The sequence below is a fragment of the Anabrus simplex genome, chromosome 2 (genome assembly GCF_040414725.1).
Source record: "Anabrus simplex isolate iqAnaSimp1 chromosome 2, ASM4041472v1, whole genome shotgun sequence".
Lineage (NCBI taxonomy): Eukaryota > Metazoa > Arthropoda > Insecta > Orthoptera > Tettigoniidae > Anabrus > Anabrus simplex.
Window position 1 is genome coordinate 86,915,289 of NC_090266.1, and position 22,319 is coordinate 86,937,607.

Below are 22,319 nucleotides of genomic sequence, written 5' to 3' on the forward strand. Positions count from 1 at the left end.
ATACGTAGGAACATAAAAGCATGAAAGTGCTTTGAGTTGTGAAAGTGGTAACATGAAGTAAATAAGTAGAGTTAATATTTTTAGCACAGAAGTAGAATGAGTACTCAGTGGTTATCCTTTCAAATGTGTGAAAGAAACAGCACAATATAAAAGTAGTTTTTAATTGCCTTTATATCTGTCCCCGGAAATAGAAAAAATTTCTGGATATCTTAGCGTATGTTGTGTGTTCAGACTTAGTCGGATTTTTTAAAACAGTCATCTCAAAAATGGAATTCCCAGAGATGACCCATAATAAAATTTCACTAATTGCAAATGTTATCTTCAGGCTCTTTAGTCCTTTTCACTTGTGAAATTAACATCATTCCACTCCAGCATGGCAGTGGGGCTCATCATTGATTTATTTTTGCACGTATAAACACACATACATACATACATACATACACATACATTATCATTATAGACTGTTATGCCTTTCAGCGTTCAGTCTGCAAGCCTCTGTGAATTTACTAAACGTCGCCACAATCCTCGATTTGCAACTAGTGTTGTGGCCTCATTTAGTTCTATACCTCTTATCTTTAAATCGTTAGAAACCGAGTCTAACCATCGTCGTCTTGGTCTACCTCTACTTCTCTTACCCTCCATAGCAGAGTCCATTATCCTCCTAGGTAACCTATCCTCCTCCATTCGCCTCACATGACCCCACCACCGAAGCCGGTTTATGCGCACAGCTTCATCCATCGAGTTCATTCCTAAATTAGCCTTTATCTCCTCATTCTGAGTACCCTCCTGCCATTGTTCCAACCTGTTTGTACCAGCAATCATTATTGCTACTTTCATGTCTGTTACTTCTAACTTATGAATAAGATATCCTGAGTCCACCCAGCTTTCGCTCCCGTAAAGCAAAGTTGGTCTGAAAACAGACCGATGTAAAGATAGTTTCGTCTGGGAGCTGACTTCCTTCTTACAGAATACAGTCGATCGCAGCTGCGAGCTCACTGCATTAGCTTTACGGCACCTTGATTCAATCTCACTTACTATATTACCATCCTGGGAGAACACACAACCTAAATACTTGAAATTATCGACCTGTTCCAGCTTTGTATCACCAATCTGACATTCAATTCTGTTGAATTTCTTACCTACTGACATCAATTTAGTCTTCGAGAGGCTAATTTTCATGCCATACTCATTACACCTATTTTCAAGTTCCACAATATTAGACTGTAGGCTTTCGGCACAATCTGCCATTAAGACCAAGTTGTCAGCATAGGCCAGACTGCTTACTACATTTCCACCTAACTGAATCCCTCCCTGCCATTTTATACCTTTCAGGAGATGATCCATGTAAACTACAAACAGCAAAGGTGAAAGATTACAGCCTTGTCTAACCCCTGTAAGTACCCTGAACCAAGAACTCATTCTGCCATCAATTCTCACTGAAGCCCAATTGTCAACATAAATGCCTTTGATTGCTTTTAATAATCTGCCTTTAATTCCATAGTCCCCCAGTATGGCGAACATCTTTTCCCTCGGTACCCTGTCATATGCTTTCTCTAGATCTACGAAACATAAACACAACTGCCTGTTCCTCTCGTAGCATTTTTCAATTACCTGGCGCATACTGATAATCTGATCCTGACAGCCTCTCTGTGGTCTGAAACCACACTGGTTTTCATCCAACTTCCTTTCAACGACTGATCGCACCCTCCCTTCCAAGATGCCAGTGAATACTTTGCCTGGTATACTAATCAGTGAGATACCTCAATAGTTGTTGCAATCCTTCCTGTTCCCTTGCTTATAGATAGGGGCAATTACTGCTTTTGCCCAATCTGAAGGTACCTTACCAACACTCCACGCTCACTGCCAGAAATAAAATTTACCACATCCCCTTAGAGTTTTCCGATTCACTCAAGATTTATTGTTGAAACAGTGCATGTGGAGTACATGAAATGCTTACATTTACAGATCTATAGCTCAAGCAGTACTGAGGTATCAGGTGTCGATCCATGCTGAAACACCCACATTAGTTCGTGGTGTATCCTCCATGGGCGGCAATGTAGGCGCTGATTCTGGCATCCATTCGATCATACAGATGGCGTATACTGTTGTGGGATATATTATTCCACGCCTGTTCGACCTGTTCACGTAGTTCTGCAAGAGTTGTGAGTTGACGATTCACATGTGTCAGTTGTCCCATCATATCCCACATGTGCTCGATGGGAGACAAGTCCGGAGATCGTGCTGGCTGCGGAAGTTGCTGCAAGTCTTGCAGAGCTCGTTGAGTTTCGTACGCAGTGTGTGGGCGAGCATTATCCTATTGGAACAACACATTACCTTCCTGTTGCAAGAATGGCAAAAGAATGGGTCTTACAACACTGTGCACATACCGAGCGCTGGTTAGCGTTCCCTCCACAAGCACCAAAGGTGAATGAGAGTTCTAGCTTATTGCACTCCAGACCATAAGGCCTGGGGTGGGGCCAGTGTGTCATGGACGAATGCACTCTATGAGGCGAGACAATGCTCGCCATGTCTACGTTTTACATGCAAACTCCCATCACTTGCATGCAAGCAGAATCTGCTTTCATCTTTGAAGGCCACTGCCCACCATTCCATCTTCCAAGTGATCCTCTGATAGCACCAATCGAGCCATGCTCATCGATGCTGTGGCGCGAGTGTAAGACGGGCTAGAGCTGTGCATGCCCATAGTCCCACTGCTAGTAACAGCTTGGCAACAGTTCGTGTTGACACTTCTGGGCTCACAGTCTCGTATCTGTGCTGTGGTAGCTGTACGATCTGCCACTGCTGCCCTTACAATACGACGATCTTGGCGGACGTCTGTGCTGCGTGGACATCCAGAACCTTGTCTATAGGTGTGAGAATGTTCACGTGACCATTGCAAGCAGCATCGTTGCACAACTGACGCACAACGTCCAACTTGTATGGCAGTTCTCCGGAAGGACCATCCCCCCACTCGGAAGGCCACAATTTGACCCCTGTCAAACTCTCTCAGTTGGCTGTAGGAAGCATGAGAGTGTCTCCATGGCATGGCGCCTGTTTGCTTCACACGTTTAAATCACACTGGGCCTTACAGCTATAAACATTCCTTATTAAAGTGTACACGCAAATGGCGCTCTGGCAGGTATGTCATTACACTACCTGTTGGCGAACGACATTGAAACCATTATCAGTACATCTACTACCCTGAGGTGGCATCTATCGTCATCGGATCAAAATCGGTCTTCTTTCCAGGTGTACTAATTCTTTTTCCAACAGTTTATATTTGGGTGTAACGTAGAATACATTGTATTTCAGTATTTTATGTTATCAAATGATGTGAAGAATATTGTGTTAAAATATTTTGAATCATTTCCATAAACTTTTTGTATTAGTGTGAAATGAGTATCTGTAAGGTTCATAAGTTGGTTGTAGCTCAAATTCAAATGCACAGTGTTGTCAAATCAGCCCATTCACTTTGTGTACATTAGAAGGTTTTCAGCGAGGGACAGAAGTAAAGGACACCGAAGTGAATTTCGGTGCAGTCATCTAGCAAATGTTTGAAACAATTTCACTTTTGTCTATAAGAGTAAAATTTGCTTTATTACCACAATACACAAGCTATTTAGAAGTCAGTGACTGTAATGTCCATTTTAAAAAAAAGATAGTTAAAGTGGGTTCTCATTTTGTTTTTAGTTACAAATTTTCAATTGATTTAAGGGAACCGGGAAGTGTTCCAAGCAGAGTGATGCGCATCTTGGTATTTTATCCATTTAAACATTAACCGTCTTACTAATAAAAAGTCCTTATACAGTTGTTTAACTCTTGTTTAGTTAAACCGTGAATAAACCCTGTATAAGCGTTTTACATTTTTCTTACTAATAAACGAGGTATACGCATTGTATTACTATACAGCACGTATACACTCGTTCCAAAGCGTAGGAATCTCTTCCTGCAGTTCACTGACGTATTTCGCACGTTCACCACCTTTATGATCGCTTCTGCTGGTTATCTACGAGCAAAACTGTCGCACAGTAGCACGGCATATCGAAAAGGCAGTTGCAACACTAAATGAGACAGCTGGAAATTGGCTTATACTGACATCAACATTTCTTCAGCTTGCTTGTGTAATGAACGCCAAAAAAAAGAAATGGAAAGGCTTAAGAAAAGATCAATAGCTCCTAACTGGGATAGTACGGAAAACGCAAGCAATTGTAATTGAATCGGCGAGTTGAAAAGTGTACCGTACACATTCCAAAATCCTTACTTTTCAGGAGAAAGGAAAACCTGTTTTGTAGCTAAACAAAAGGTTTGATCAAAAAAGTTTCTATTAGGCATTCATACATCATATTTCTGCGTATTCAACTACAAAGTATGGAAATCATATTACGTATGGTTTTCAAGTTATGCCATTTTTTATCTCGAGGAATATGTGTCCCATTTTATAGGTACTCAAGTTTGAGAAAGATCTTTGTAGGGGCAGATAATGTATAATAAACTCGCAATTTCAAAAGTCTATTAAGCAGTAATACATTATTACACAAACATACGCCCAACCATCATTTCTTTTATAACTTAGTTATTCATTGTCATTCCATGAGACAGCTGGAAATTGACTTACATTGATATCAACATTTCTTCAGCTTGCTTGTGTAATGAACGCCAAAAAACAAATGGAAAAGCTAAGATCAAAAGCTCCTAACTGGGGTAGTACGGAAAACGTAAGCAATTGTAATTGAATCGGCGAGTTGAACAGGGTACACATTCCAAAATCCTTACTTTTCAGGAGAAAGGAAAAACTGTTTTGTAGCTTAAAAGAAAGGTTTGATCAAAAAAGTTTCTATTAGGCATTTATGCGTCATATTTCTGGGTATTCAACTATAAAGTATGGAAATCATATCACGTATGGTTTTCAAGTTATGCCATTTTTTATCTCGAGGAATATGCCCCATTTTATAGGTACTCAATTTTGAGAAAGATCTTTGTAGGGACAGATAATATATAATAAACTCGCAATATCAAAAGTCTATTAAGCATTACACAAAAATACGCCCAACCATAATTTATTTTATAGTTATTCATTGCCATTCCGTCTCTTTAAAGTGTTTTACTTTACCAAGATGTCTAGCGTCCATAACCTCTGAACGGTGTATGTCTTCTATGTTTAAAATATCGTGAAGATCATCAACGTTATCGTCCATTCTTTCAATATTAAATGGATAAGTCAAATATTTCACCTCGATTATATTACTGTAGACAATAAATACCACGAAAATAAATTGCTCACTCGTTTCTTTTTTTGCTACTCGCTGCTATACAACGCTTATACAAGGGTCCTGGTCTGTATAAGCGATACAATGAATAACTATAACCTTTGAAAACTTAAATTTTTCATTAACTTATCTTACCTCAGAGGTTCTTCAGTATGTGGTATGGCTCGAAATGGTCCATACAAAGTGGAACTTTACACTGATCACACTACCAGGTGGTCTCCTTCCTCTGCTTGCGTTTCAGGCATGCAACACACTGTTTTGTTGTTCTGGAACCTTTTGCAGCAGATGGCTCCAGTTTGATTGGGAAGTGGCGGCCAGTCAATCATGATGGCAACTCTCCAGGTTTGACAGAACGTCTAGCTACAACCCCCTCTTGAAATGAACAACCAATAATTTCTTCTGTCAATTTCTGTTTGAAAACATTTAATGTTCTGTCCTGTTTGCCATTGACAATTCGGTGCAGAATGTGGGAATTCAGAAGGATCGTATTGAAAATATATTTTTAAATTTTTTTTGTATGCCTTCTGTGTTTTACACATAACATGAACTTTAAATTGAAGAATTTCATTTTTAAGTCTGTATTGGACTGAGAATAATAGATAAGTAAAATTAATAATCCACCTTTTCAATACTAATATTAAACTAAACAAGTTATGACGTTTACTTGGAACAAGTTTCGACGCTGGTGAGAGTCATCTTCAGCCAAATATGGAAACAGGCAATCGTAAATAAACATATATTAATGCACATATACACACTCTTAATATGGGACTTACGATGCCCCTAAAAGTATATGGAGAAAACTTCAAATAATCACAATTTCAAAATCTTGAAGTCATGATTAGAACGACACACAACACTACATAATTCTTTTCACTCATGGTAGAACTTTGAAAGTACCGAGTTTGATTTAGAACCGTAAGATTCTCAAATGAATAAAAAGTAAATGTTATACAAAGGTTGAACCATATATAGAGTTTCTCTGTAAATATGACAGTCCCAATTAGAACGACAGTTCAACAGTAATTATTTAACTCAAGATGGAATCTTGAAAGTCCTGAGTTCTGCTTGGAGTAGGAAGATTCACAATTTAAGTAAAAGGTCTCGTCACAATTGATCTGAAGTACAAAGGATGAAACATGTATAAAGTTCCTTTATAAACATTAAAATTATTCTTGAAATTATTATTCTTGTTAATCATGACGTCAAGATTTTGAAATTGCCTTTATTTGAAGTTTTCTCCAGATACTTTTAGGAGCATCATAAGTCCCATAATAAGAGTGCATTGATATAATGATGATATGTTTATTTACGATTGCCTTTTCTCATATTTGGCTGGAGATGACGCTCACCAGCGTCGAAACTAGTCCCAAGTAAATCTTATAACTTGTTTAGTTTAATATTAATATCAAAAAGGTGGATTTTTAATTTTACGTATATATTAACATGAAATTCACGAAGAAGTTGGTCTCCTAAATGTACATCTCCCATGTTAGCATTACAGGATATAATAGCTGTGGGTTTGAATGTGATAACTCCAGTCTTCCAGTCAATCTTGCCAGTGCAAGCGAAGTCCAGTCCATGCATTGTTGAGAGCACCAAAACGTCTTTCTTGTCGTTTCATTTGATCGCACACATATTGTTGCAAGAATATATAGTTGCCTCGCCCTTCTGGAGTTGTACCTTACCTATTTCTTTGAGCATATTTTTCCTATTAGCCCCTGACTGTTCTGTATACATTTGTTCCTATTGAGTGTAAATAAAGATACAGATCCGGTGATAAATACCAATTATCTACATATAAACAATAGCCCTGATCCAGTAAATTACAGTGTGACATATCTATCACTATCTTGCTGCTAGCTGGCATATCATCTACTTTATCTCGGCCTACATAAATTTTGAAGGAATGTATGTAACCATTCTTTGAGTCCGACAGTTTATAAAACTTTACACCAAACCGTGCTTGCTTAGATTGTTGTACTGTATGAAATGAAGGCGACCTCTACATTTCATCAGTGATTCATCTAATGAAATGCTCCTGTCAGGTGTTTACAATGTTCTAAATTTGATTTCAATCATTTCCATAACCGAGCGCAACTTTCTAAGAAGATCTAAAGTATCAGCTGCCTCATTGTTAGCCAGATGTAAATATTTGCTCAGTTGGAGAAATCTGCCATGAGGCATGACAGTTCTAAAGTAGTGTGTATCAACACTTACATCTTTGCACCAGTAACTATGATTTGTTGATCTTACCAGTCCCATTAGAATACACATATTTCATTCGAGTTCATCTGAAAAAAGTTGGGATCAGCACTGGCATACCTATTAGTTTCGTCTGCTATGAAATGTACAATGTTGTCATCTAAGTACTTCCGGAAAATGATATCTCTACTTACATTTCTACAAATACCACTACCAGGATTCATTCCACATGCTCCAGAAAAGCTGTGAATAATTGGAGAATTCTGTCCAGGCACCCAATTCCATTGAACAGGTTGCTCATCATTTTCACTAAAATCACTTTCACACTCGCTCGAATCATTCAATATAACATGCACAGGATCACTAATAACTTCTTCCTCACTATCACTGCTGAAATCAGAGCCTAAAACATCAATTAAGCTTTGAATTCCACTATTACTGAGCATATCGCGCGATCAAGCAATTTCCTTCTCAGCTATCTTCTGAAGAACAGAATACAGATTTCTCAATCTATATTTTAATCAATTTTCTTTGCCAAAGAAGCATACCAGAGCACTCTGGTGACACTTTGGGACACCATGAACAGATTTCAAGTAGAAGTGTTTCCAGGAAAAGCCATGCGACCTTGCATCCTGGCGTATCAGGCCACTTGTGGAGTCCTGTCCCAGCCGCTCAAGTGTGTATCAGTCCACTTACGGGTGCGTAGGAGTTAATAACTTTATTTACCATTTTACATTTTCTTGTCTTTTTACCACCTTTCTTAAGTGTATTTTCAACCGATAATGAAGCATTTTCTGGGATTCCTAGAAATCAGTGGAAGAAAAAATTAATATGGTCAGAATCATATTTCAGGAAGTACAGGGAATAGCAAAAGGAGTAGAAACAGTGGTTTAATATAATTATTAAATTAATGTAGTTGGTCCACCTTTCAGTACTATAATATGTAATATTCTAAATTACATTAATTAGGGACTAGTTTCAGCCGGGGCTGTCCATCTTCAGCCTTAGTGTAGAACATCTAATAACTAAACAAATGTACATGCATACAATTGACATAAAACAAATGAAACAAATGTATACAAATTGACATTAAAAAATGGGATGAAATTATGATTAAATTTTAAAATTAAACTAGGTTCTAACACCTTGAGTATGCTCGCTCATCATTGAGACTACAGTGAAACTCTGTTAAGAAGTTTTTCAAGGGACCACGAAAAAACTTCTTAAGCAGGAAACTTCTTAAAAGGGGTAATGCCCGAAAACTTATTCTGTACTTTGACATACATGTGAAGCACACAGCCAACAGATTTCCTTATTTGTGAACAATACCAAAATAGGCTGATATATAAGACCTGCTAAAAGAAAGTCACAATATAAATACAGTATTAGATTATCATGACCCCACTGTCGGCAGCCCTGAAAATGGTTTTCCGTGGTTTCCCATTTTCACACCAGGCAAATGCTGGGGCTGTACCTTAATTAAGGCCACAGTCGCTTCCTTCCCATTCCTAGCCCTTTCCTGTCCCATCATCGCCGTAAGACCTATCTATGTTGGTGCGACGTAAAGCATCTTGCAAAAAAAAAGAAAACCTAAAAAACCTCCCACATTCCCACATTGCCTTCCATGTGTTCTGAGGCACACTGACTGAACCTTCCATAAACCGGTTCAGTTTTTCACACCCCCCCGACATCTTCAAGTTAACGGCAGCAGACGGGACATCGGCAACTTATTCTTAGTTATTCTTAGAATCTATTCATAGGCCTATATCACCCCTGCATTCCTGCTAGTTGTCACGGCCACGGGCGTAGTTTCTGGCTGTTTCGCAAGTACCCACATGGACAAGCCAATATTGAGTTTTCCTGCTTTAATCCTCGTCATGCTAAAGGTAATGAAGAAAAGAAAAGCAGGTTCAAAGTTGCAGAAATGAGTGCATGGGAAAGTATTGGGGTATTACGTGCGAGTGATAAAGGCGCAGTAGCAACACTAGCACATCCAAACGTAAACAGTTTCTTTCCCAGCGAGAATTTTATTTCACGTCTCCTCATCTTTGTGCTACGTTCTAATAATGCGATGTAATAATTACGAGTGACACGATAATGCAATGTTTAGCTCGTATAAAGTTAAAAATAAAAATAACTTTCAATTTTATGCCAACACGTTTCGCAATGCCTCTGAGTGCGCGTATCAGGCCCTCTCTCACCAACACCCAGCTGGTTATCAACATTCGTTCAACTTCGTAGACGATCGGGATCTTTCGGCTGGCTGTTTGGTGGCATAATATGTATCAGCTGGCAAGTCGGCTGCATTCTCTTTGGTTGGCTGTTTCCTGCATGGAGTCGGGACGTTTCTTTGTTTCGTAATAGTTTATTCACCTAACTAATAATGGACACGGAAAATCTTTTCAGTTTATTTCCAAAACGTAATTTCCTCTACGACAAGACCCATAAGCATTATTGCAACAAGAACGTAAGAGAGAATGTCTGGAAGGAAATAAGCATGGGAATGTAAACCAAACAGGTTAGAATATTCAATTTTGTGGTAGATTAGGCCTATACGGTACTTCATTTCGCAATTGTTGTTGACCTTATTTCAAATCATATTATCATGTTGGAGTCCATATACAGTACGGTATGTCAGTACGATAATTGACATGGCTTGGAATGTACAGTATTTACCGTGAACAATTTTGTAAGTGGTATTCACTACTGTTGTCGTTCACGTATTCCTAATAAACAGTACGGTAATGCATAAGAAGCTGTTGTGTTGTGGACAGATATATTTTTCGGTTTTTAATTGATGTTGATGCCACCTCGATTAATGACTTCACCCTGTCGCGGCACACAACTTACTGCATTAATGTTTTATCAAAGCATCCATTGCGTGCTTTGTGTTTCCCGCGTAGAATCCCATTCAATTCTATTCTGCTTGATGTAAACAGTGGAGTGGTAATTATGACTGATGGGTTCGATTCGATTCCACAAGGTGAGAGTGAGCATCTGGTGGTGGTGGTGTCACAGCATGACGTCATATGGCCTTGGCAAGCCCCGAGAGGCTCCATGACAGGTGCAAACGGTCTAACACAGGGTTCAACTTGCACGGGGACTGGAGGGTTCTAACCATGAGCTGCTTTGAGCGGACGTTTTCTATCTCAAGGGGCTCTTAAAATTTGAACTGTTTAACCGGGAAATATATTTACAACAGAACACTTTAAGCAGGATAAATATGCATATATCTTAATGCAACCGATCAAGGGACCAAGAATTTCACACTTCTTAGGCAGGAAAACTTCTCATGCGGGAACTTCTTAACCGAGTTTCCCTGTATTTCAAATATTAATTTATATACACAGAACTGTTAGTTCTAATACTGCTAATCATTAATAATTCAATAGTAAATGGGAACTGGTAAATGTTGATCCCGTAGCTCATCACCAAATCTGTTTAAGTGGTGTTAGCCATGTGGAAGCCATTGGACACCACTTTAAATAACCACTAGCAGACGGAGAACTGTTAGATGTTGTTTCATCAATCAAAGTAATAAAATGAGATGCTCTCGTGGTGCATGTTAAATCATGCTGAAATGTTGTTGGACATTGTCAGGATGGCACATGAAGATGTGGTTAACACAGCTACATTGTGTCTGGTATGAAATTTGCAGTTCATTGCGGTGCCCATGAAGTTAACCGGAATAAGTGAGGTAAAATAACATTAATGAATTGCATGAGAGAATGTGTTAGTTAGATGGCATAGGTTATATGAAACTTACCTCTCAATACAGCATGAGGTGTGTGTCCTATTGTTGTGTGTGTGCTTCAGACTAACTGTTGTGAGATTCAAATGAAAAGGAAGGTGAGGGGAGGGGAAGGTCCTATTGGAAAGAAATAGTTAGAAATAGCTGTGGAAGTAAGGAGAAAGTGAAGGAAATTAAATCTAGCAAAGAAGGCACCTAAGGATAACATGATGTCAAGCATGATTGGCAGTCATACAAATTTTAATGATAAATGGAAGGGTATATATAGGTATTTTAAGGCAGAAACAGGTTCCAAGAAGGACATTCCAGGAATAATTAATGGACAAGGGAAGTGTGTATGTGAGGATCTTCAAAAGGCAGAAGTATTCAGTCAGCAGTATGTAAAGATTGTTGGTTACAAGGATAATGTCCAGGTAGAGGAGGAGACTAAGGCTAAAGAAGTATTTAAAATTTACATATGATAACAATGACATTTACAATAAGATACAAAAGTTGAAAACTAAAAAAGCGGCTGGAATTGATAAGATTTCTGGGGATGTACTAAAGACAATGGGTTGGGATATAGTACCATATCTGAAGTACTTATTCGATTATTGTTTGGTTGAAGGAGCTATACCAAATGAATGGAGAGTTGTAGCCCCTGAGTATAAAGGAAAGCGTGATAGACATAAAGCTGAAAATTACAGGCCAGTAAGTTTGACATGCATCGTATGTAAGTTTTAGGAAGGCATTCTTTCTGATTATATCAGACATGTTTGCGAAATTAATAACTGTCTCGATACAGGCAGTTCGGTTTTAGGAAAGGTTCTTCCACTGAAGCTCAACTTGTGGGATTCCAGCAAGATATAGCAAATATCTTGGATTCAGGAGGTCAAATGGACATTATCGCGATTGCCTATCTAAGGCATTTGATAGGGTGGATCATGGGAGACTACTGGCAAAAATGAGTGCAATTGGACTAGACAAAAGAATGACCGAATGGGTTGCTATATTTCTAGAAAATAGATCTCAGAGAATTAGAGTAGGCGAAGCTTTATCTGACCCTGTAATAATTAAGAGGGGAATTTCTCAGGGCAGTATTATTGGAGGACCGATGACCTTAGATGTTAGGCCCCTTCAAACAAGCAGTAGTATTGGACCTTTATGTTTTCTTATATATATAAATGATATGAGTAAAAAAGTGGAATCAGAGGTAAGGCTTTTTGCAGATGATGTTATTCTGTATAGAGTAATAAATAAGTTACAAGATTGTGAACAACTGCAACGTGACCTCGATAATGTTGTGAGATGGACAGCAGGCAATGGTATGTTGATAAACAGTGTTAAAAGTCAGGTTGTGAGTTTCTCAAATAGGAAAAGTCCTCTCAGTTTTAATTACTGCGTTGTTGGGGTGAAAGTTCCTTTTGGGGATCATTGTAAGTATCTAGGTGTAAATATAAGGAAAGATCTTCATTGGGGTAATCACATAAATGGGATTGTAAATAAAGGGTACAGATCTCTGCACATGCTTATGAGGGTGTTTAGGGGTTGTTGTAAGGATGTAAAGGAGACGGCATATAAGTCTCTGGTAAGGCCCCAACTAGAGTATGGTTCCAATGTATGGGACCCTCACCAGGATTACCTGATTCAAGAACTGGAAAAAATCCAAAGAAAAGCAGCTCGATTTGTTGTGGGTGATTTCCGAGAAAAGAGTAGCGTTACAAAAATGTTGCAAAGTTTGGGCTGGGAAGAACTGGGAGAAAGAAGACGAGCTGCTCGACTAAATGGTATGTACCAACCCTATGGGAATCAACTCTATATCATTAAATGTTATGTTCCAAGCTGTCAGCGGAGAGATGGCTTGGAATGACATTAGTAGACAAATAAGTTTGAGTGGCATCTTTAAAAGTAGGAAAGATCACAATATGAAGATAAAGTGCGAATTCAAGAGGACCAATGGGGGCAAATATTCATTTATAGGAAGGAGAGTTACGGATTGGAATAACTTACCATGGGAGATGTTCAATAAATTTCCAATCTCTTTGAAATCATTTAAGAAAAGGCTAGGAAAACAACAGATAGGGAATCTGCCACCTGGGCGACTGCCCTAAATGCAGTTCAGTATTGATTGATTTGATTTGATTGATTGATTGATTGATTGATTGATTGATTGATTGATTGATTGATTGATTGAAGGAAAGGGGGGAGGGGAAGCGGGTGGGTTGGGAGGAGGGGCAATTAAGGCGGGGCTGAAGGATGTGCGAAAAAGAATTGCTGTTGAGGAAAGGTGCTGTATTTAGAGGTAAGTCTCATATAATACCTATGCCATCTAGCTAACACATTCTCTCATTCAGTTCATTAATTTAATTTTATCTCATTTATTCAGGTTAATTTCATGGGCACCGCAATGAATTGTAAATTTTATACCAGACACAATGTATCTGTGTTAACCACATCTTCATGTGCCATCCTGACAATGTCCAACATCATTTCAGCATGATTTAACAAGCACCATGAGAGCATCTCATTGTATTACTTCGTTTGACAAAACAACATCTAACAGTTCTCAGTCAGCTAGTGGTTATTTACAGCAGTGTCCAATGGCTTGCATTTGGCTAACACCACTCAAACTGATTTGGTGATGAACTATGGGATCAACATTTACCAGTACCCATTTACTACTGAATTATTAATGATTAGCAGTATTGGAACTAACAGTTCTGTGCGTATAAATTAATACTTGAAATAGTCTCAATGATGAGCATACTCAAGGTGTTAGAACCTAGTTTATTTTCAAATTTAGTCATAATTTCATCCCAGTTTTCAATGTCAATTTGTATACATTTGTTTCATGTCAATTGTATGCATGTACATTTGTTTAGTTATTAGATGTTTTACATTAAGGCTGAAGATGGCCAGCCCCGGCCAAAACTAGTCCCTAATTAATGTAATTTAGAATATTACATATTATAGTATTGAAAGGTGGACCAACTACGTTAATTTAATAATTATATTGTACCTACAATTCAATACGGATCAGAACCATGAAGTTTATAACCCATGATAATAAAGAGTGGTTGTTAATTAGATGGGAGTAGGTAAATTATAATATAGAATCAGGGGCAAAACTTCTACACACTATAATATTTATCATGGATTTTGGGCAAAGTATCATATGATTGGACAAGTAGGTGATATGTGGTAAACAACTCATTACCTTTGAACCCTTCCAGCTTGCCGGGTAAGGTGATGGTAGACAACTATCAACTCGTACAATAATATATAATAGTAGACAATAATATAATGAAAGACAACTATCAATTTATGTTTTGGTTTGTTCAGTATACCAAATGAAGCCTCTACATGCATTATCCAGGGAAAAGTGCATACATAAATTTTATTATGATCTGTGATACCTTTGAGCTGAAAATGTCTTTTAGGCCCTTCAATCTTTGAATTCATTACCTTCACTTCATTTAGCGTGCAAGCCTCTGTAAATGAATGAGGATCTCTGCAAACTCCATACTTCGCTACTCTATAGTGGTATCCTCCCTAACCATCTATTTAATCCTTACAAATTTCATTGTATTTGCAGTTATCAGTTACAAACAGCTTTGTTATTTAAGGTTAACCTTATCGGTAATTGTTTTACTCGTGTTAAGTTACAGTTGATCAGTACATGTTTCGGCTTGTTTCAAGCCATCATCAGCTGACAAAGAACTAATGGTAAAGAATAAGCATTCTCTTATCAACTAAAAGACATACATTAAAAATACTCATATCAACAATTAAATCTCCATGAGGATCCTTGAAATTAATGTTTCATGAAAAAAAAAAAAAAAAATAGGTCAGGTGTCATGTTAAAATCAATGCATATTAAAATAATTGACTCTTCTTAAGAATTCTTGAAATTAATATTTCTTATGATGCGGATTACTGTAGTCACGTCCTAGTTCCTGAATCATGGGCAACGGCTGAGTGGCCTAGTAAGTGGTCCTGAGTGTCGGCATACCAGTTGCTGCAGAATGGGAGTGGGCATCTCGGACATATTCTGAATTATGGCCCTCCTTGTGCTCAGGCTGGTGGGACTATACAATCCACCAGTGGTCCCTAACCTGTTAGAGGAGTGATCTTCACTTGGACTAAGTGTAAGTAAGGGAAGCATCCAGCTTCACAGAATTTTCACCGAGCACACTCGGAATGTCTTAAGCAAGCCTCGGGCCTATGAAAATAAGGGAGTCCCACTCCGATTTAATAGGTATGGGACCTCTCAGAAACAACTTGATGAACGAAATGGAATTCGATGGGGTGCTATCACTATTAATGGGGGCTTATGGAAGAAAGAAAGTTGAACTGACTGAGTCAGCAGAGGGGATGCATCTGGATGTGCTAGGAGTAAATGATATTCTGGTAATCTTAGAAGTGAAGCTTCCACGGTGTGAAGAATTTTTTAATTTAATTTCCGGGTTAAACCGTATTGTACTTGTACGCATATCACGTATAGTTTGCCGACGTTTCGAATACATTGCAGTATTCTTTGTCACAGACAGGTACCTACAGGCCTTGTCTCATCATCACCCATCACAAAAGCAGACTGTCCTAACATCACTAGTGAACAGGGCCATAGCGATATCTGACGCAGAGCACCTCGAGGAAGAAAAAGAACACCTCACGGAAACCCTTAGGAAAAATGGCTACTCGCTCAATAACATCCGACGAGTCCTTAAAAAATCAGAAGAGAACAAAGAAAAGGCCGCCGCAGGAGAAAACAACGGGAAAGAAGAACTGACCCGCCAGAAAACACTGATACTGCCAGACATTAAAAACACTACAGACAGGATCGGCAAGATACTGGACAAATACAACATAAAAACTATCTATAAACCTCACCATAAGCTAGCCCGTTATCTACCACCAGTAAAAGACACAATAGAATTACAGGCCCCTGGAGTGTATCACATTGAATGTAGCTGCGGAGCTTGTTATGTATGTGAGACAAAACGTCTGATCTCCACCCGCCTAAAAGAACATATCCGTCACACCAAGAACCAAAACACAGATATTTTAGCAGTAGCCAAGCATTCCTACGAAACTAGGCACGGAATATCATTTGACAAGACCAAGATCCTAGCAGCTATCCCTTGGAATCTGGAAAGGAAAATCCGCGAGGCTATCGAAATCAAGAAACACCCGAACAACATAAATTTAGAAGAAGGATACAAAATCAGTAATTCTTGGATGCCTATCATTCATAGTTTAAGACATACAGACCACAACATAAACACACAGGCTGCAACCCCATTACATAACAGCGCGAGCAAGCCCCCACTACCTGGCTGTGACATATACTTTCCAGAAGTCTTGCGAGACAGCCAGGACTTACGTCAGCCAGAAAGGCTAGGATATAAAAGGCCAAGATCAAGGCCACTCTAGCAGTGTAATTTCTGCCTGGGAGACTACCTCGGATCGAGTAGGGGTATTTCAGTCGCCTTGACAAAGAATGCTGCAATGTATTTGAAACGTCGGCAAACTGTACGTGATATGCGTACAAGTACAACACGGTTCAACCCGGAAATTAAATTAGATAATCGGGTAAGGTGAGATAACGAAAAAGAGATAGGAGATTATAAAATGTACTTAACAGGTGTTAAAAATGGAAGGGCACAGTGTGGGGTAGGGCTGTTCATCAAGAATACTATTATATGAAATATGGTTTCTGTTGGGTACGTATATGAGCTAATGATGTGGGTAGATTTGGCAGTTCGAGGATTTAGGACAAGAATATTCTCCAGTGTGTTCACCATGTGAGGGTGCAGATGAGGGTGAAGTTGACAGGTTTTATGAAGCATTACGTGACATATTAGTCACATATTAGAACTGAATGATATGAAATGATGATTGGCAGATGTGATGAAGATATGGAAGCTAATAGAAATGGGAAGTGTTTGTGGGATTTCTATGCTAGTATGGGATTAGCAGTTACAAATATGTTCTTCAGGCATAAGGCTACACTGCTACACACAGGAGGGTAGGGGCACCAGATCCATAATAGACTCTATCATGACTTTGAATTCTGGAAATCCGTTAGGAATGTGCGGGTATTCCAAGGATTTTTTGATGATACAGACCACTAACTGATCTGTAGTGAACTAATTATCTCTAGACCTAGGATAGAGTAAGTGAAATCTATCTGTCTGCAGACGAATAAGGGTATAAAATCTGAATGACGAGAAAATTAGACCCAAGTACACTGATATGACTAGTAAAAAGTTGCAAACTGTGTACAGCGAGCAGGTTCAGGATATAGAAAGAGATTGGATGGCATACAGGGATGTTGTAGTAGGAACAGCATGGGCATGCTTAGGAACAACTGTGTAAAGATGGGAATGAGCAAATAGCTTGGTGGAATGATAAAGTGAGAGCAACTTGTAAGCGTAAAAAGAAGGCATATCAGAAATGGCTCCATACAATGACTGATGCAGACAAAGAATTGTACGTAGATGAAAGAAACGGAGTGAAACAAATAGTTGTTAAATCCAAAAAGTCATGGGAGGTTTTTGTTAATAACCTGGAAAGGCTAGGTCAGACAGCAGGAAAACCATTCTGGACAGTAATAAGGAATCTTACGTAGGAAGAAAAAAGGAAATTAATAGTTTTTTGGGTAATTCAGGTGAGCTCATAATATATTCCAGGGAATCAGTGGACATGTGGAAAGAATATTTTGAAAAACTCAACTTAAAAGTAAATCTTCCTTCATGAACAACTAATCTCATGGGGAGAGGACAATAATGTTAGTGAAATTACACTTGAAGTGGAAAGGATGGGGAATAAACCCCATTGTCATAACGCAGCAAGAATAGACGAAATTCAACCTGATATGGTGAAATATATTGGGAAGGGAGGGATGAAATGGCTTCATAGAGTAATAAGACCAGTATGGTGTGTTAGCAAGATACCTTCTAATTGGATAAAAGTCACGAACCTACTATGCTGGCATAGCAGGGGGAGAGGCGATACTCCCACGTGGCGTGTCCCAGGTGGAGGATAGGGGGGGTCCTAACCGGCTTGCCGGCGGACTTGAGGGAAATAAAATACCTCTTGCGGATCATACACACAACCCCCTGTGGGTGGGGAACACAGATGAAGAATACATCCACGGTATCCCTGCCTGTCGTAAGAGGCGACTAAAAGGGGCGACCAAGCGATGATTGTGTTAGAACCATGACACAAATTGTGATTAGTACCACCACACGGGGAACACCTTGGGTCACTTTTACTAGCGCGTAGTACCAGTATGTTAGGTGCCAAATAGGTTTGTGATTAGTAGCAACAGAGTGCGTTGCCAGCTTCTACAGTACCTGTGATTAGTACCACATTAGGAGTGACACGATGGTTCTGGCTTGCCTATGATTAGTACCCACTATATCAGGAACACCATAGGTTTGCATTGCGTGTAAATGGCACCGCAGTGTGCGAAACACCATAGGTCTGTATTCCATGTGCGAATTTCATTACCTGTGAGTAGTACCTTACTGTGTGGATTGCCGCGAGTCTACGCTACTTTTGATTAGTACCACAACATGGCAAATACCATGGTTCTACTTTCCTAGTGATTAGTACCATTATGAGGGGTCGGTGACTTGGATTTTGGACCCCTTTAGACAAAAAGCATCGTCGATTCAATATTGTGTGTCAGTTTCTGTGAATGCGAGACATTATGGGTTGGATCCACTGATTGTTTTAACCCTCAATCGGGCGCGCTCTTCCGACGAACTCTCTCGGGCGCGCACGGTCTTTTAGACAGCAGCGATTATTTTTATAATTTATTGTACGGCCTTGGAATCTAATAAAAATGTTGAAGTTTAATACTGTTGCAAGTAAGTTTACTTTTATTTAGATAATATTTAAAACATTTTTATGTACTGAATGACCGCATTAGAAAAATAAAAACTTGTTGAAAATTGAGTTGATTTACAAATAAATTTTCAAAGCTTTGAGAAATAACTTTCCGTTCTATTTATTTTTTCTGGTTTGTAAAATGGAAGCTTTTTGAACTAGATATATATTTATCCTCCCCTTCATCCATTGTCACTGTAATATTTATGGCATAAGTAATCATAAATTAAAACACAGTTTTTTCAGAAATATTTGCATTTCAAATGATAAGAACTTTTAATTTTACAGCATAACAACCACCTTTGTGAAAAACATGTATATGAGAGAATTATACAATATTTTACGTATATTTGAGTTCATATTCAAGTTCAATTTTGCACTATTTTCTTTATGTGAACACACTGAAGAATTGTCATTGTTTTAACCAAATATTGGTATAGTCGACAATCTTTTGTACAATATCGTCTGGAAAAAATAGCTCCCAGGTTTCAATTGAAGTTTTAACATTCCTGGCTAAACCTTTAGGCCCTGTAAGGCGTGTTACAATATTATGACCTGGTCCACGACCAGTCCTTGCGAATGTTGGATGCGCATGCCATTCTGTCTTACCGTCCTTGCCTGTCAAATTCACTTCAGAAACACCAGCACCTCATCCGTCATCAACAGATAGCTCACTATTTTTTATCATGGTCAGTAACCTGAAGATTGTCAGTTTCACCTTCATCATCACTTTGTGGCTGCTGTCTGGAAGTATCTTCTGCTGCCTCATCAACTTCTTCCAATAGGCATCCTACTGCTTTGTCTCTGTCTTTCACAAATGCAGTTATTCTTTCACTTTCTTCCTTTTTAACACACTCTATCAATAATCGGATCCTTTCCTCTTCAGCAGGATCCATATTGAGATGTATATGCACACGAAACTAAATGAATCTAGTAAAACACAGCCGGGCGCGTACTTGGCACAACGACCGAGACAGAAGTTACACTAACGGGTGCAACGGTGTAAAAGACCGCAGACTGACTTGAACATCAACCTTCCTGTCTACAGGGTGTCTGAGGAGGGGGCAACCTATCAGGTGGCTAGATGATCCCTTGGGGAGATAGTCTGGAGGAGCTGACCTTCAGGCAGATTCCCTGACCAAAACTTTTAGAGGTCGGCGTTTAGACCGCTATGCGCCCGATTAAGGGTTAAATTCAAATCCATCCATTCATTCTTTGTCCTCACGTTTTGTATTGCGGTCAGTGGAGGATTTTAGATTTTTAATTTGTCATTCCATTTCGTCTCATTTCGTACCATTAGTGGCCCATGACCTCGATGTTAGACCCCTTTAAACAACAAGCATCATCATCATGGATAAAACCATTAATTGCACCCGTCTTTATGCAAGGGAACAAGAAGGATTGGAAGAACCTGTGAGGTAACTCATTGATCAGTATACCAGGCAGTGTGTTCACTGGCATCTTGTTCTCTCCGAAAATCGTAAAATTAGTTAGTGGGATGTAAAGCAAATAACATTATTAAAAAAAAAAAAAACTGGCATCTTAGAAGGGTAGGTGTAATCAGTGGTGGAGAGGAAGTTGGATGAAAACCAGTGTGGTTCAGACCACAGAGAGAGTATCAGGTTCAGATTTCCAGTATGCACCAGGTAACTGTGAAATGGTATGAGAGGAGTAGACAGTTATGTTTGTTTCATAGATCTGGAGAAGGCTTATGAAAAGAGTACCAAGGGAAAAGATGTTTGCCGTACTGGGGGACTACGCGATTAATAGTAGATTATTGAAAGCAATCAAAGGCATTTACGTTAAGAATTGGGCTGCAGTGAGAATTGATGGTAGAATTAATTCTTTGTTCAAGGTACATATAGGGGTTAGACAAGGCTATTTGTACTTTGCGTTGGTCATCTGCTGAAATATATAAGGTGACAGGGTGGGATTCAGTTTGGTTGGACCAGGCGAGTTGGCCATGTTGTTAGGGGCGCGCAGCTGTGAGCTTGCGTCTGGGAGATAGTGGGTTCGAGCCCCATTGTCGGCATCCCTGCATAATTTCACCAACATCCTTTTCCTCCTCCCAATGAGCTTGGCTGTTTGCAACACCGCCATGATGATTTCCTTTTACATTGAGAAGATGTTCAAAATATTCCCTCCACCTCTCCAGTGATTCCCTGGGATCTATTATGAGTTCACCTGAATTACTCAAAACACTGTTCATTTCCTTTTTCCCTCCCTTCCTAAGATTCTTTATTACTGTCCAGAAAGGTTTCCCTGCTGCTTCTCCTACCCTTTCCAGGTTATTACCAAAATCTTCCCATGACTTCCTTTTGGATTCAACAACTATTTGTTTCACTCTGTTTCTTTCATCTACGTACCAATCCCTGTCTGCCTTGGCCCTTGTTTGGAGCCATTTCTGATAAGCCTTCTTTTTACGTTTACAGACTGCTCTCACTTCATCATTCCACCAAGATGTTCGCCTTTTCCCATCTTTACACACAGTTGTTCCTAGGCATTCCCTTGCTGTTTCTATTACAGCATCCCTGTATGCCACCCATTCACTTTCTATATCCTGAACCTGCTTACTGTCTACTGTTCGAAACTTCTCACTAATCATATCCATGTACTTTTGTCTAATTTCCTCGTCCTGGAGACTTTCTACCCTTATTCGTTTGCAGGCAGATTTCACTTTCTCTACCCTAGGCCTAGAGATACTTAGTTCACTACAGATCAGATAGTGGTCTGTATCATCGAAAAATCGCGAAAACCTCGTACATTCCTAACAGATTTCCTGAATTCAAAGTGTGTTAAGATATAGTCTATTATGGATCTGGTACCCCTAGCCTCCCATGTATAGCGGTGAATAGCCTTATGCTTGAAGAATGTATTCGTAACAGCTAAACCCATACTAGCACAGAAGTCCAGCAAAGGCTTCCCGTTCCCATTAGCTTCCATATCTTCTCCACATTTACCAATCACCCTTTCGTATCCTTCAGTTCTATTCCCAACTCTCGCATTGAAATCGCCCATTAGCACTATTCTATCCTTGCTGTTGACCCTGACCACGATGTCACTCAATGCTTCATAAAACTTGTCAACTTCATCCTCATCTGCACCCTCACATGGTGAATACACGGACACAATTCTTGTCCTAATTCCTCCCACTAACAAATCTACCCACATCATTCGCTCATTTACGTGCCTAACAGAAACTATGTTGTGTGCAATGGTAT

General features: G+C 39.2%; 1 protein-coding gene across 1 annotated transcript in view; it reads left to right on the forward strand.

Moving 5' to 3' along the window:
- The window catches only part of p47 (NSFL1 cofactor p47), a 178,021-nt gene that overhangs the window by 150,360 nt on the left and 5,342 nt on the right, over positions 1 to 22,319 (forward strand). The gene's annotated exons all lie outside the window — the stretch shown is intronic.